The 12,950-nt window shown below is 37.2% G+C and overlaps 1 protein-coding gene across 2 annotated transcripts in view; it reads left to right on the forward strand.

Annotated features, from left to right (window-relative positions):
• Positions 1-12,950, forward strand: part of UGT8 (UDP glycosyltransferase 8) — an 85,781-nt gene that overhangs the window by 17,949 nt on the left and 54,882 nt on the right. The gene's annotated exons all lie outside the window — the stretch shown is intronic.

A 12,950-nucleotide genomic window follows, 5' to 3' on the forward strand; every position in this document is an offset into this window, starting at 1 on the left:
TACCTTTATGGAGCTTAAGTCATACTAAGGAAAGGCAGAAAAATACATTTTTTAAAATAAAATTTATATTTATTTAAAAGCACCAGTAATGATACTCAATCAATATTTATTTTGCTGAATTTATATTTATTTATTTTTTATTTTGCTGGATGGCATTTTCCAAGGCTTACACGTAAGGGGTGCTTTGAAGAGAGATGAAGTTTCTCTTACAATATTCTATATAGTACAAAGTTTGACCTCTGGTGGCAATTGATTGGTGTATTTGCTCACATTATTGCAGTCCACATAATAGTAAATGCCAGGGAAACCTAAAAGTACTGAGAACCTCAGCTGTTCAGATTACATAATCTGCTTTAGACTAAATCATCCCCTTCATTTTTCTAAATATGATTCACCATATGCAGACATGATTTTATATTTTCCATAAGCCCTTATTTTGTTTTTCCTTTAATGCAAAGATACTTTGATTAATTCTTGTTTAAAATAACGAATTGCTGAGCCTCTGGGATGATAGACTCTCAAAAGTCAACTTATTTCATGTAGTTTATGTGCTTGTCATTTTTTTCTTATATGATTCAACGGTTCATCCACATGAATGCTTTCCAGTTCAGAGTCACTAACAATGAGCAGCTCTTGAACTGGAGAAATGAGAGGAATGATTCTTTCAAGTGGTAGTAAAAGGTGATTCCCCACTTTTTTTTAAATAGCAAGGGTGGAGGATGGGAGGAGGGAGAGGGTCAGGAAAAATAATTGAGTACTAGGCTTAATACCTGGGTGATGAAATAATCTGTACAACAAACCCCCGTGACACAAGTTTACCTATGTAACAAACCTGCACTTATACCCCTGAACTTGAGTTAAAAATAAAAATACAAAATAAAGGGAGTTAACATATTTCAAAAAAAAAAAAGTAATATAACCGGGAGTCACGTATGGTATTTATTTTATAAGCATTCATCTTTTTTTTATTATACTTTAAGTTTTAGGGTACATGTGCACAACATGCAGGTTTGTTACATATGTATACATGTGCCATGTTGGTGTGCTGCACCCATTAACTCGTCATTTAACATTAGGTATATCTCCTAATGCTGTCCCTCCCCCTTCCCCCCACCCCACAACAGGTCCCGGTGTGTGATGTTCCCCTTCCTGTGTCCATGTGTTCTCATTGTTCAGTTCCCAACTATGAGTGAGAGCATGTGGTGTGTTTGGTTTTTTGTCCTTGTGATAGTTTGCTGAGAATGATGGTTTCCAGCTTCATCCATGTCCCTACAAAGGACATGAACTCATCATTTTTTATGGCTGCATAGTATTCCATGGTGTATATGCGCCACATTTTCTTAATCCAGTCTATCATTGTTGGACATTTGGCTTGGTTCCAAGTCTTTGCTATTGTGAATAGTGCCGCAATAAACATACATGTGCATGTGTCTTTATAGCAGCATGTTTTATAATCCTTTGGGTGTATACCCAGTAATGGGATGGCTGGGTCAAATGGTATTTCTAGTTCTAGATCACTGAGGAATGGCCACACTGACTTCCACAATGGTTGAACTAGTTTGCAGTCTCACCAACAGTGTAAAAGTGTTCCTATTTCTCCACATCCTCTCCAGCACCTGTTGTTTCCTGACTTTTTAATGATCGCCATTCTAACTGGTGCAAGATGGTATTTCATTGTGGTTTTGGTTTGCATTTCTCTGATGGCCAGTGATGATGAGCACTTTTTCATGTGTCTTTTGCCTGCGTAAATGTCTTCTTTTGAGAAGTGTCTGTTCATATCCTTTGTCCACTTTTTGATGGGGTCGTTTGTTTTTTTTCTTATAAATTTGCTTGAGTTCATTGTAGACTCTGGATATTAGCCCTTTGTCACATGAGTAGATTGCAAAAATGTTCTCCCATTCTGTAGGTTGCCTGTTCACTCTGATGGTAGTTTCTTTTGCTGTGCAGAAGCTCTTTAGTTTAATTAGATCCCATTTGTCAATTTTGTCTTTTGTCGCCATTGCTTTTGGTGTTTTAGACATGAAGTCCTTGCCCATGCCTGTGTCCTGAATGGTATTGCCTAGGTTTTCTTCTAGGGTTTTTATGGTTTTTGGTCTAACATGTAAGTCTTTAATCCATCTTGAATTAATTTTTGTATAAGGTGTAAGGAAGGGATCACGTTTCTACATGTGGCTAGCCAGTTTTCCCAGCACCATTTATTAAATAGGGAATCCTTTCCCCATTGCTTGCTTTTGTCAGGTTTGTCAAAGATCAGATAGTTGTAGATATGCGGCATTATTTCTGAGGTCTCTGTTCTGCTCCATTGGTCTATATCTCTGTTTTGGTACCAGTATCATGCTGTTTTGGTTACTGTAGCCTTGTAGTATAGTTTGAATTCAGGTAGCATGATGCCTCCAGCTTTTTTCTTTTGGCTTAGGATAGACTTGGCAATGTGGGCTCTTTTTTGGTTCCATATGAACTTTAAAGTAGTTTTTTCCAATTCTGTGAAGAAAGTCATTGGTAGCTTGATGGGGATGGCATTGAATCTATAAATTACCTGGGGAAATATGGCCATTTTCATGATATTGATTCTTCCTACACATGAGCATGGAATGTTCTTCCATTTGTTTGTATCCTCTTTTATTTCATTGAGCAGTGGTTTGTAGTTCTCCTTGAAGAGGTCCTTCACATCCCTTGTAAGTTGGGTTCCTAGGTATTTTATTCTCTTTGAAGCAATTGTGAATGGGAGTCCACTCATGATTTGGCTCTCTGTTTGTCTGTTACTGGTGTATAAGAATGCTTGTGATTTTTGCACACTGATTTTGTATCCTGAGACTTTGCTGAAGTTGCCTATCAGCTTAAGGAGATTTTGGGCTGAGACGATGGGGTTTTCTAGAAATACAATCATGTCATCTGCAAACAGGGACTATTTAACTTCCTCTTTTCCTAATTGAATACCCTTTATTTCCTTCTCCTGCCTAATTGCCCTGGCCAGAACTTCCAACACTATGTTGAATAGGAGTGGTGAGAGAGGGCATCCCTGTCTCGTGCCAGTTTTCAAAGGGAATGCTTCCAGTTTTTGCCCATTCACTATGATATTGGCTGTGGGTTTGTCATAGATAGCTCTTATTATTTTGAGATATGTCCCATCAATACCTAATTTATTGAGAGTTTTTAGCATGAAGGTTTGTTGATTTTGTCAAAGGCCTTTTCTGCATCTGTTGAGATAATCATGTGGTTTTTGTCGTTGGTTCTGTTTATGTGCTGGATTATGTTTATTGATTTGCATATGTTGAACCAGCCTTGCATCCCAGTGATGAAGCCCACTTGATCATAGTGGATAAGCTTTTTGATGTGCTGCTGGATTCGGTTTGCCAGTATTTTATTGAGGATTTTTGCATCGATGTTCATCAAGGATATTCGTCTAAAATTCTCTTTTTTTGTTGTGTCTCTGCCCGGCTTTGGTATCAGGATGATGCTGGCCTCATAAAATGAGTTAGGGAGGATTCCCTCTTTTTCTATTGATTGGAATAGTTTCGGAAGGAATGGTACCAGCTCCTCCTTTTACCTCAGGTAGAATTCAGCTGTGAATCCATCTGGTCCTGGACTTTTTTTGGTTGGTAAGCTATTAATTATTGCCTCAATTTCAGAGCCTGTTACTGGTCTATTCAGAGATTCAACTTCTTCCTGGTTTAGTTTTGGGAGGGTGTGTGTGTCCAGGAATTTGTCCATTTCTTCTAGATTTTCTAGTTTATTTGTGTAGAGGTGTTTATAGTATTCTCTGATGGTAGTTTGTATTTCTGTGGGATCGGTGGTGATATCCCCTTTATCATTTTTTATTGCGTCTATTTGATTCTTCTCTCTTTTCTTCTTTATTAGTTTTGCTAGCGGTCTATCAATTTTGTTGATCTTTTCAAAAAACCAGCTCCTGGATTCATTGATTTTTTGAAAGGTGTTTTGTGTCTCTATTTCCTTCAGTTCTGCTCTGATCTTAGTTATTTCTTGCCTTCTGCTAGCTTTTGAATGTGTTTGCTCTTGCTTCTCTAGTTCTTTTAATTGTGATGTTAGGGTGTCAATTTTAGATTTTTCCTGCTTTCTCTTGTGGGCATTTAGTGCTATAAATTTCTCTCTACACACTGCTTTGAATGTGTCCCAGAGATTCTGGTATGTTGTGTCTTTGTTCTCATTGGTTTCAAAGAACATCTTTATTTCAGCCTTCACTTCGTTATGTACCCAGTAGTCATTCAGGAGCAGGTTGTTCAGTTTCCATGTAGTTGAGCGGTTTTGAGTGAGTTTCTTAATCCTGAGTTCCAGTTTGATTGCACTGTGGTCTGAGAGACAGTTTGTTATAATTTTTGTTCTTTTACATTTGCTGAGGAGTGCTTTACTTCCAACTATGTGGTCAATTTTGAAATAGGTGTGGTGTGGTGCTGAAAAGAATGTATATTCTGTTGAACTGGGGTGGAGAGTTCTGTAGATGTCTATTAGGTCCGCTTGGTGCAGAGCTGAGTTCATTTCCTGGATATCCTTGTTAACTTTCTGTCTCGTTGATCTGTCTAATGTTGACAGTGGGGTGTTAAAGTCTCCCATTATTATTGTGTGGAAGTCTAAGTCTCTTTGTAGGTCACTAAGGACTTGCTTTATGAATCTGCATGCTCCTGTATTGGATGCATATATATTTAGGATAGTTAGCTCTTCTTGTTGAATGGATCCCTTTACCATTATGTAATGGCCTTGTCTCTTTTGATCTTTGTTGGTTTAAAGTCTGTTTTATCAGAGACTAGGATTGCAACCCCTGCCTTTTTTTTGTTTTCCATTTGCTTGGTAGATCATCCTCCATCCCTTTATTTTGAGCCTATGTGTGTCTCTGCACGTGAGATGGGTTTCCTGAATACAGCACACTGATGGGTCTTGACTCTTTATGCAATTTGCCAGTCTGTGTCTTTTAATTGGAGCATTTAGCCCATTTACATTTAAGGTTAATATTGTTATGTGTGAATTTGATCCTGTCATTATGATGTTAGCTGGTTATTTTGCTCATTAGTTGATGCAGTTTCTTCCTAGCCTTGATGGTCTTTACAATTTGGCATGTTTTTGCAGTGGCTGGTACCGGTTGTTCCTTTCCATGTTTAGTGCTTCCTTCAGGAGCTCTTTTAGGGCAGGCCTGGTGGTGACAAAATCTCTCAGCATTTGCTTGTCTGTAAAGTATTTTATTTCTCCTTCACTTATGAAGCTGGATATGAAATTCTGGGTTGAAAATTCTTTTCTTTAAGAATGTTGAATATTGGCCCCCACTCTCTTCTGGCTTGTAGAGCCAAGAGATCAGCCGTTAGTCTGATGGGCTTCCCTTTGTGGGTAACCTGACCTTTCTCTCTGGCTGCCCTTAACATTTTTTCCTTCATTTCAACTTTGGTGAATCTGACAATTATGTGTCTTGGAGTTGCTCTTCTCGAGGAGTATCTTTGTGGCGTTCTCCGTATTTCCTGAATTTGAATGTTGGCCAGCCTTGCTAGATTGGGGAAGTTCTCCTGGATAATATCCTGCAGAGTGTTTTCCAACTTGGTTCCATTCTCCCCGTCACTTTCAGGTACACCAATCAGACGTAGATTTGGTCTTTTCACATAGTCCCATATTTCTTGGAGGCTTTGTTCGTTTCTTTTTATTCTTTTTTCTCTAAACTTCTCCTCTTGCTTCATTTAATTCGATTTCCATCACTGATACCCTTTCTTCCAGTTGATCAAATCGGCTACTGAGGCTTGTGCGTTCGTCACATAGTTCTTGTGCCGTGGTTTTCAGCTCCATCAGGTCCTTTAAGGACTTCCCTGCATTGGTTATTCTAGTTAGCCATTCATCTAATTTTTTTCAAGGTTTTTAACTTCTTTGCCATGGGTTTGAACTTCTTCCTTTAGCTCGGAGTAGTTTTATCGTCTGAAGCCTTCTTCTCTCAACTCATCAAAGTCATTCTCCGTCCAGCTTTGTTCCGTTGCTGGTGAAGAGCTGCATTCCTTTGGAGGAGGAGAGGTGCTCTGATTTTTAGAGTTTCCGGTTTTTCTGCTCTGTTTTTCCCCCATCTTTGTGGTTTTATCTACCTTTGGTCTTTGCTGATGGTGATGCACAGATGGGTTTTGGTGTGGATGTCCTTTCTGTTTGTTAGTTTTCCTTCTAACAGTCAGGACCCTCAGCTGCAGGTCTGTTGGAGTTTGCTGGAGGTCCACTCCAGACCCTTTTTGCCTGGGTATCAGCAGCAGAGGCTGCAGAACAGTGGATATTGGTGAACAGCAAATGTTGCTGCCTGATTGTTCCTCTGGAGGTTTTGTCTCAGAGGAGTACCTGGTCATGTGAGGTGTCAGTCTGCCCCTACTTGGGGGTGCCTCCCAGTTAGGCTAGTCGTGGGTCAGGGACCCACTTGAGGAGGCAGTCTGCCCGTTCTCAGATCTCCAGCTGCATGCTGAGAGAACCACTACTCTCTTCAAAGCTGTCAGACAGGGACATTTAAGTCTGCAGAGGTTTCTGCTGCCTTTTTTTGGGCTATGCCCTGCCCCCAGAGGTGGAGTCTACAGAGGCAGGCAGGCCTCCTTGAGCTGCAGTGGGCTCCACCCAGCTCGAGCTTCCCGGCCGCCTTGTTTACCTACTCAAGCCTCGGCAGTGGTGGGCGCCCCTCCCCTAGCCTCATGGCCGCCTTGCAGTTTGATCTCAGACTGCTGTGCTAGCAATGAGTGGGGCTCCATGGGCGTAGGACCCTCCGAGCCATGCAGGGGATATAATCTCCTGGTGTGCTGTTTGCTAAGACCATTGGAAAAGTGCAGTATTAGGGTGGGAGTGACCCGATTTTCCAGGTGCCTTCTGTCACCCCTGTCTTGACTAGGAAAGGGAATTCCCTGAACCCTTGTGCTTCCCAGGTGAGGCGATGCCTCACCCTGCTTCGGCTCATGCTCGGTGCGTTGCACCCACTGTCCTGCACCCACTGTCCAACACTCCCCAGTGAGATGAACCCAGTACCTCAGTTGGAAATGCAGAAATCACCCGTCTTCTGCGTCACTCATGCTGGGAGCTGTAGGCTGGAGCTGTTCCTATTTGGCCATCTTGGCTCCCATGTATGGTATTAAACTCTGGTATTTTAGCTTTAGTCTCTTTGGAAAAATGGGAAATACAGGGGATTTATAAAATTCTATTTTCATCTTTAAAATATTTCAGTAGTATACTGGGGTGTTCCTGTATCAAATTTCAGCATATATGAACCATTGATACCTAGGCACAGAAGCATTGTAGCTAATCTAACTTGTTTTCTGGAGCTCTAAGGGTTTAAAACCTTTCCTTTGTGCTGTGCATGGTGGCTCATGCCTGTAATCCCAGCACTTTGGTAGGCTGAGGCGGGCGGATCACACAGTCAGGAGTTCGAGACCAGTTTGGCCAACATGGTGAAACCCTGTCTCTACTAAAAAAAATAGAAAAATTAGTTGGGCACGGTGGTGTGTGCCTGTAATCCCAGCTACTCAGAAGGCTGAGGCAGGAGAATTGCTTGAACCTGGGAGGTGAAGGTTGTAGTGAGCTGAGATTGTGCCATTGCACTCTAGCCTGAGCTACAGAGCAAGACTCCGTCTCAAACAAAACAAACAGACAAACCCTTTCTTTGGCCTTGGAGAAATCACTTTTACAGATGAACGTTTTGGATGTGCACCCCAATATCCTGATATCTTACTGTTTTGCCCAAATTAATTCACACTGAAATGTTAAATGACTTCCCTGTGGTGAGTGGTAGACACACCTATTAAAATGCTTTTGGCTTCCTGTCTTGAAAGCAAGCATAGAAATAATTTTTAATAGGAAGAAAAAAGGGTAGACTGATAATGCAGTTTGTGTAGAGTCTTCAAATTTTTGTACATTCTTTGAATTTTGGATTTTCTTCAAGATTCTGGCAGCATATTACTCCACTGCCAGAATCTTGTAGTCAAGTAGTAGTAGTATCCTAGAAGCCAAGAGAGAATTTAGAGGAAGAGAGAATCACTAGTGGCTACTGTTAAAGGGAAGTCCAAACAGATAAATGGAAAATGGGCATTTGTATGAATTTTGGGAAGCGTTAGTGCCCTTAACAGTAAGAATTTGGTTAGAATTGTGGTGGATTCAAAGGCTGACTGTAAACATTTGGGGAGTAAGTGGAGACCAGCAAATAGAGACTGATGTTTTATGATGCTTAACTCCAAAGGAAGGATGAGAGTAAGGCTGCAGCTCCAGGGATGTGCCAGCTGAAAGCTGTAGAATTACCTACTTTTGGTAGAAATCTTTGAAAATCCTGAAAAATATAAGAAAAGGAAAGAAAAGTGTTCAAGTCCATAACCTTAAAATTGTTATCAGTTTCATCTTTACTTCGTTATCATTATAATCACTTTATATATACATATATATATCATATACATAATTTTATTTCTGATCTTAGTGTTATGTTACAAGTATTTTCTGATATTAAAATTATTTTCAAACATTATTTTTGAAGTTGTATAATTTTCCATCATAAAAATATGCTGTAATTAAATTAATCTACTGTTGGCTTTATAGTGGTTTCTGGCTGTTTGCTGTTGGCTATGAATGCAGTGGACATTTTCCTACATAAGTATTGGTATCTCTGTAGTGTTATAAAATAATATGCCAGTTGTATTTCATAACATTTACACCAGTTTACATTTTCACCAACTTCTTAAGACTACACTGTGCCTTTGCAAGAGTTGAGCATTATCACTAAAAATAACATCCTTGCCGGTTTTATAAGAGACAAGTCTAATTTGTTCATTTGTTCAGTCATTCCACTGTAGCCCTGTCAATGCCTCATACCACTTTTCAGAACTCATGTGTATTTGTTTTCTTTTATATTCTTCACTCAAATTTCCAGTGGAGCTTTGGGAGAAAAGGAATGGAAACACTTGTTTTAATCTGCCATTTTAAACTGGAAACCTCTGCTTGCTCCAGATGTTCTAAACATTCCAAAAATATTAATGATTGTGCATTTAAATCTAATATTTGTAAAAGTGATTGTTTGCTTTGCTTTATGCTTATTTTTTTCTCTTTCTAGATAATCCTTTAAAGCTAAACATTTTTAATGGATTTATCTAAAAACTTCTAACACGATGCTATTCAATTTACTTTAAGGAAGGTTTAAGGTAAAAAATATAGTGATTTTATTTTTCAAATATAAAGCAAATTTTTAACACTATTGAATAAGTTTTTCTTTCCTCATCTATTTGTGGTACTTCCTTCGTCATCTATTATGCTTATATTTATTCAGGGAATTCCAATAGGCTTCCTACACTGATGCATTGATTTCATGTAGAATTCTTGGGCTAATTCCAGTTTTTAATTATTGGGTTTTAAAATATGTTTTAAGATTTATATGGATATCCCAAATCATTACTGTTTCTTTTTCAAAAATGTATTCTCTCTTCTTTTTATATTTTTCCAATGAACATAGGTATAATTTTGATTAAATTTCGAACAAAACACAACAGTCATCCAGTGGGATTTGGAAGAAATGTATCAGTCTATTTATAACATGGGAAGGATTAACTTTTAGAATATTTTCTTTTGTGAAAACAAAAGTGTTTCTATACATTTAGAAAATATTCCTGTGTATATATCTTCAGGGGAAGTCTGGCCATGTTATAGGCAACAAATATTCTATGTTGGTAATGTAAAAGGTATATTGTACACTTTATTGTTATTGTGAATGAAGTATTTTTTCATCATATGTTACTTTAAAATAATATTTATTTTTATTTCAATGAGAGTAACACATGCCCACTGTGGATTCCTTTGTGAATACATAAAAGGAAAAAGTTAAAACTCTTATAATTCACACTAGCCAGAGAAAAACAATACTATTTTGGCAAGTATCATTCCCATATGTGTACACATGTATATATTTTGCAAAGTGCTACATGATATTTATAATGTTTAGTATCCTAATTTTCAGTCAACATTAAATCTTGAATATCTTATGCCATATTCTTTTTATAAGATTATTTTAGTGGCTGCATTATATGAATGAATGACAGTCTAACCAATCCCCAGTTGTTGAGAATTTAACATAACTTCAAGATTTGCACATGGTAATAATCCTCTCCTGCACTAAATGAAGTCAGGAGAATACTTAGGGAAGTTAAATATCTATTATGTATGTTGCAGGTTGTATTTCTAAGATATCATTTGTCATTATATTTGTTTATGGTGCATTTGATATGTCTGCATATTTTATTTGTATTGCTTAGTTTGTTTTCTTTCTATTGAGTATTTTTCAGGTTTCTTTAATATAAATAATATAGGCTATTATAATAACATAATTATATTAAAATATAAGATAATTATATCTTGACTGTGCTATTCTAAAATATAAGCAGTTCATTAAAAATTATGTGATTTCTTTTTACTTTGTAGTAATTACTGAAATAAAATATTAAAATTAAAAAGGAAGAATTAAACAAAAGCACAGTGAAAGCATTTGTTCTCTATGATCATTTTTGTTTTAAGTTATTTATGATAGATAAAGTAGTTTTAACTGTAGCTGAACAGAGTGTACCTATGGTCTGCTCAGCTAGATCCAGAACCCAGTGGGGAGACCAGTTTTCTACCATTGTTCCATCGTCAAGTACTCACCTCTCGAATATGCAAGAAGTGACAGCAGTGAGCAGTAGCTGCTGGAATACCTACCTGTTTTGGCATTAGTCTTATCCCTGGAGTTCATAATATTTCCTTGTAAAATATCTCATTTTTCCTTCTTCAGATTTGTGAGAAGGCAACATTGGAGAGACACATAGGTGAGGCAGTACAGTAGAATAAACATTTGCAAGGTTTTTCTAAGATCGGCTCCTTAATTTTCTTTCTTCACTGATCTTGTAATTGTAGTCAACTTTACTATAGAATCAGTATCTTCTCCAAAGTTAATTATTTTTAAAGCCTTATAATAATGTAAGTGACGTTTATATTATATGTTTGTAATATGCATTACTTTTACTTATTCTTAATGGTATAATTTCAACTTTCAAATAGTTTGAAACTTCCCTTAGAGTAGGAGAGGAAAAAAGCATCTGGAAATATATGTATTTTAGAGTTCAATCTTGTTATTGGAAGAATCTATTAGTTGCCTGCTATTGATTTCTTTTTGCTTGCAGTGTTTGAATGTTGAGAAGGTATAGTTGTTAAAACTGCATTTAGATGTTGGGAATTTATACAAATAGGAGGGTTAATGTATTCTAAGGAGTAAAAATAGATATCAATTTGGTTATATGTGTGTTGGTGATGTGTGTATAAATCTATTTTGAGATTTTTGAAATGTGTCCAGTTTGCATGAGCAATTGTTTAGATCTTTTTTCTATTTGAGGGTCTAATTTAGAGTCTAAGAATTCATTATATTGAATAGGTTGGTGGGTGTATTTGCACACTATATGGTCCCCACGTATAGTATATTTATCTCTAAAAACAATAAAAGACAACTTTATTACACATATCTGTTAACATGAAAAGGTAGGAGAAGTACTGGCCCTCAAGTGTACAGGCATCATCTGACTTGACATTTGCACCTGAGTTAAAGGTACAACATAGCAAGTGTGGTCTGAGACATAATCATTCATCAGTCCTTTTTCAATAAGTATTTACTGAGATCCATTAACCCTCTTGAGCTTTTCTATTAAAAGTTTCTCTTTTACATAATGCCCTGAAATGCATCAGCAAATTGACATAGATTACATAAATATAGATTGCTAGGACAATTATGGTATTTAGGTAAAGGGAAAATATATGTTAAAGATCATTTTTCCTCTGGAAAAAAGTCTTTTCTGCAGAATTACCAAACTACCATTCAAAATAATTATTTTCTAAAACAATCTTTCTTTGGTATGCTTTGATTATAACTGCAAATGTAACCATTGAATTAAAATGATTTAAATAAAGAGACACGTGCTGATATACCTGGAAATTAAAAAAGGTCAGCTCTTCTTCCTGGGATTAACATTGACATTCAATTAGAAGATGAACAGAGGTTCCATAGATATTTCATAGATATTCTTCCAAAAAGATATATTATGTGTCATTCAACCTTATCAAAATGTTATTTCAAATGTCTGAAAATAGTTTACTGATTCAATTTTCTTCCCAAACAGATCCATTTTTAATATATTTCAGTTTATGTCAACTTTGCTTTCAATTCTATACTTAAACATAATTGATCTTTCAAAAATAAAGAGGTAATTAGAACAAATATCAGGTTAATTTTAATAGTGTTTTTTTGTATGTTAGTGTATAATACTATATAATGCATTCTTTTTTTTATTATTATACTTTAAGTTTTAGGGTACATGTGCACAATGTGCAGGTTAGTTACATATGTATACATGTGACATGCTGGTGCGCTGTGCCCACTAACTCGTCATCTAGCATTAGGTATATATCCCAATGCTATCCCTCCCCCCTTCCCCCACCCCACAACAGTCCCCAGAGTGTGATGTTCCCCCTTCTGTGTCCATGTGTTCCCATTGTTCAATTCCCACCTATGAATGAGAATATGCGGTGTTTGGTTTTTTGTTCTTGCGATAGTTTACTGAGAATGATGATTTCCAATTTCATCCATGTCCCTACAAAGGACATGAACTCATCATTTTTTATGGCTGCATAGTATTCCATGGTGTATAAGTGCCACATTTTCTTAATCCAGTCTATCATTGTTGGACATTTGGGTTGGTTCCAAGTCTTTGCTATTGTGAATAGTGCCGCAATAAACATAACGTGTGCATGTGTCTTTATAGCAGCATGATTTATAGTCTTTTGGGTATATACCCAGTAATGGGATGGCTGGGTCAAATGGTATTTCTAGTTCTAGATCCCTGAGGAATCGCCACATTGACTTGCACAATGGTTGAACTAGTTTACAGTCCCACCAACAGTGTAAAAGTGTTCCTATTTCTCCACATCCTCTCCAGCACCTGTTGTTT

This window comes from Pan paniscus, chromosome 3, assembly GCF_029289425.2.
Source record: "Pan paniscus chromosome 3, NHGRI_mPanPan1-v2.0_pri, whole genome shotgun sequence".
In the NCBI taxonomy this organism is placed as follows: Eukaryota; Metazoa; Chordata; class Mammalia; order Primates; family Hominidae; genus Pan; species Pan paniscus.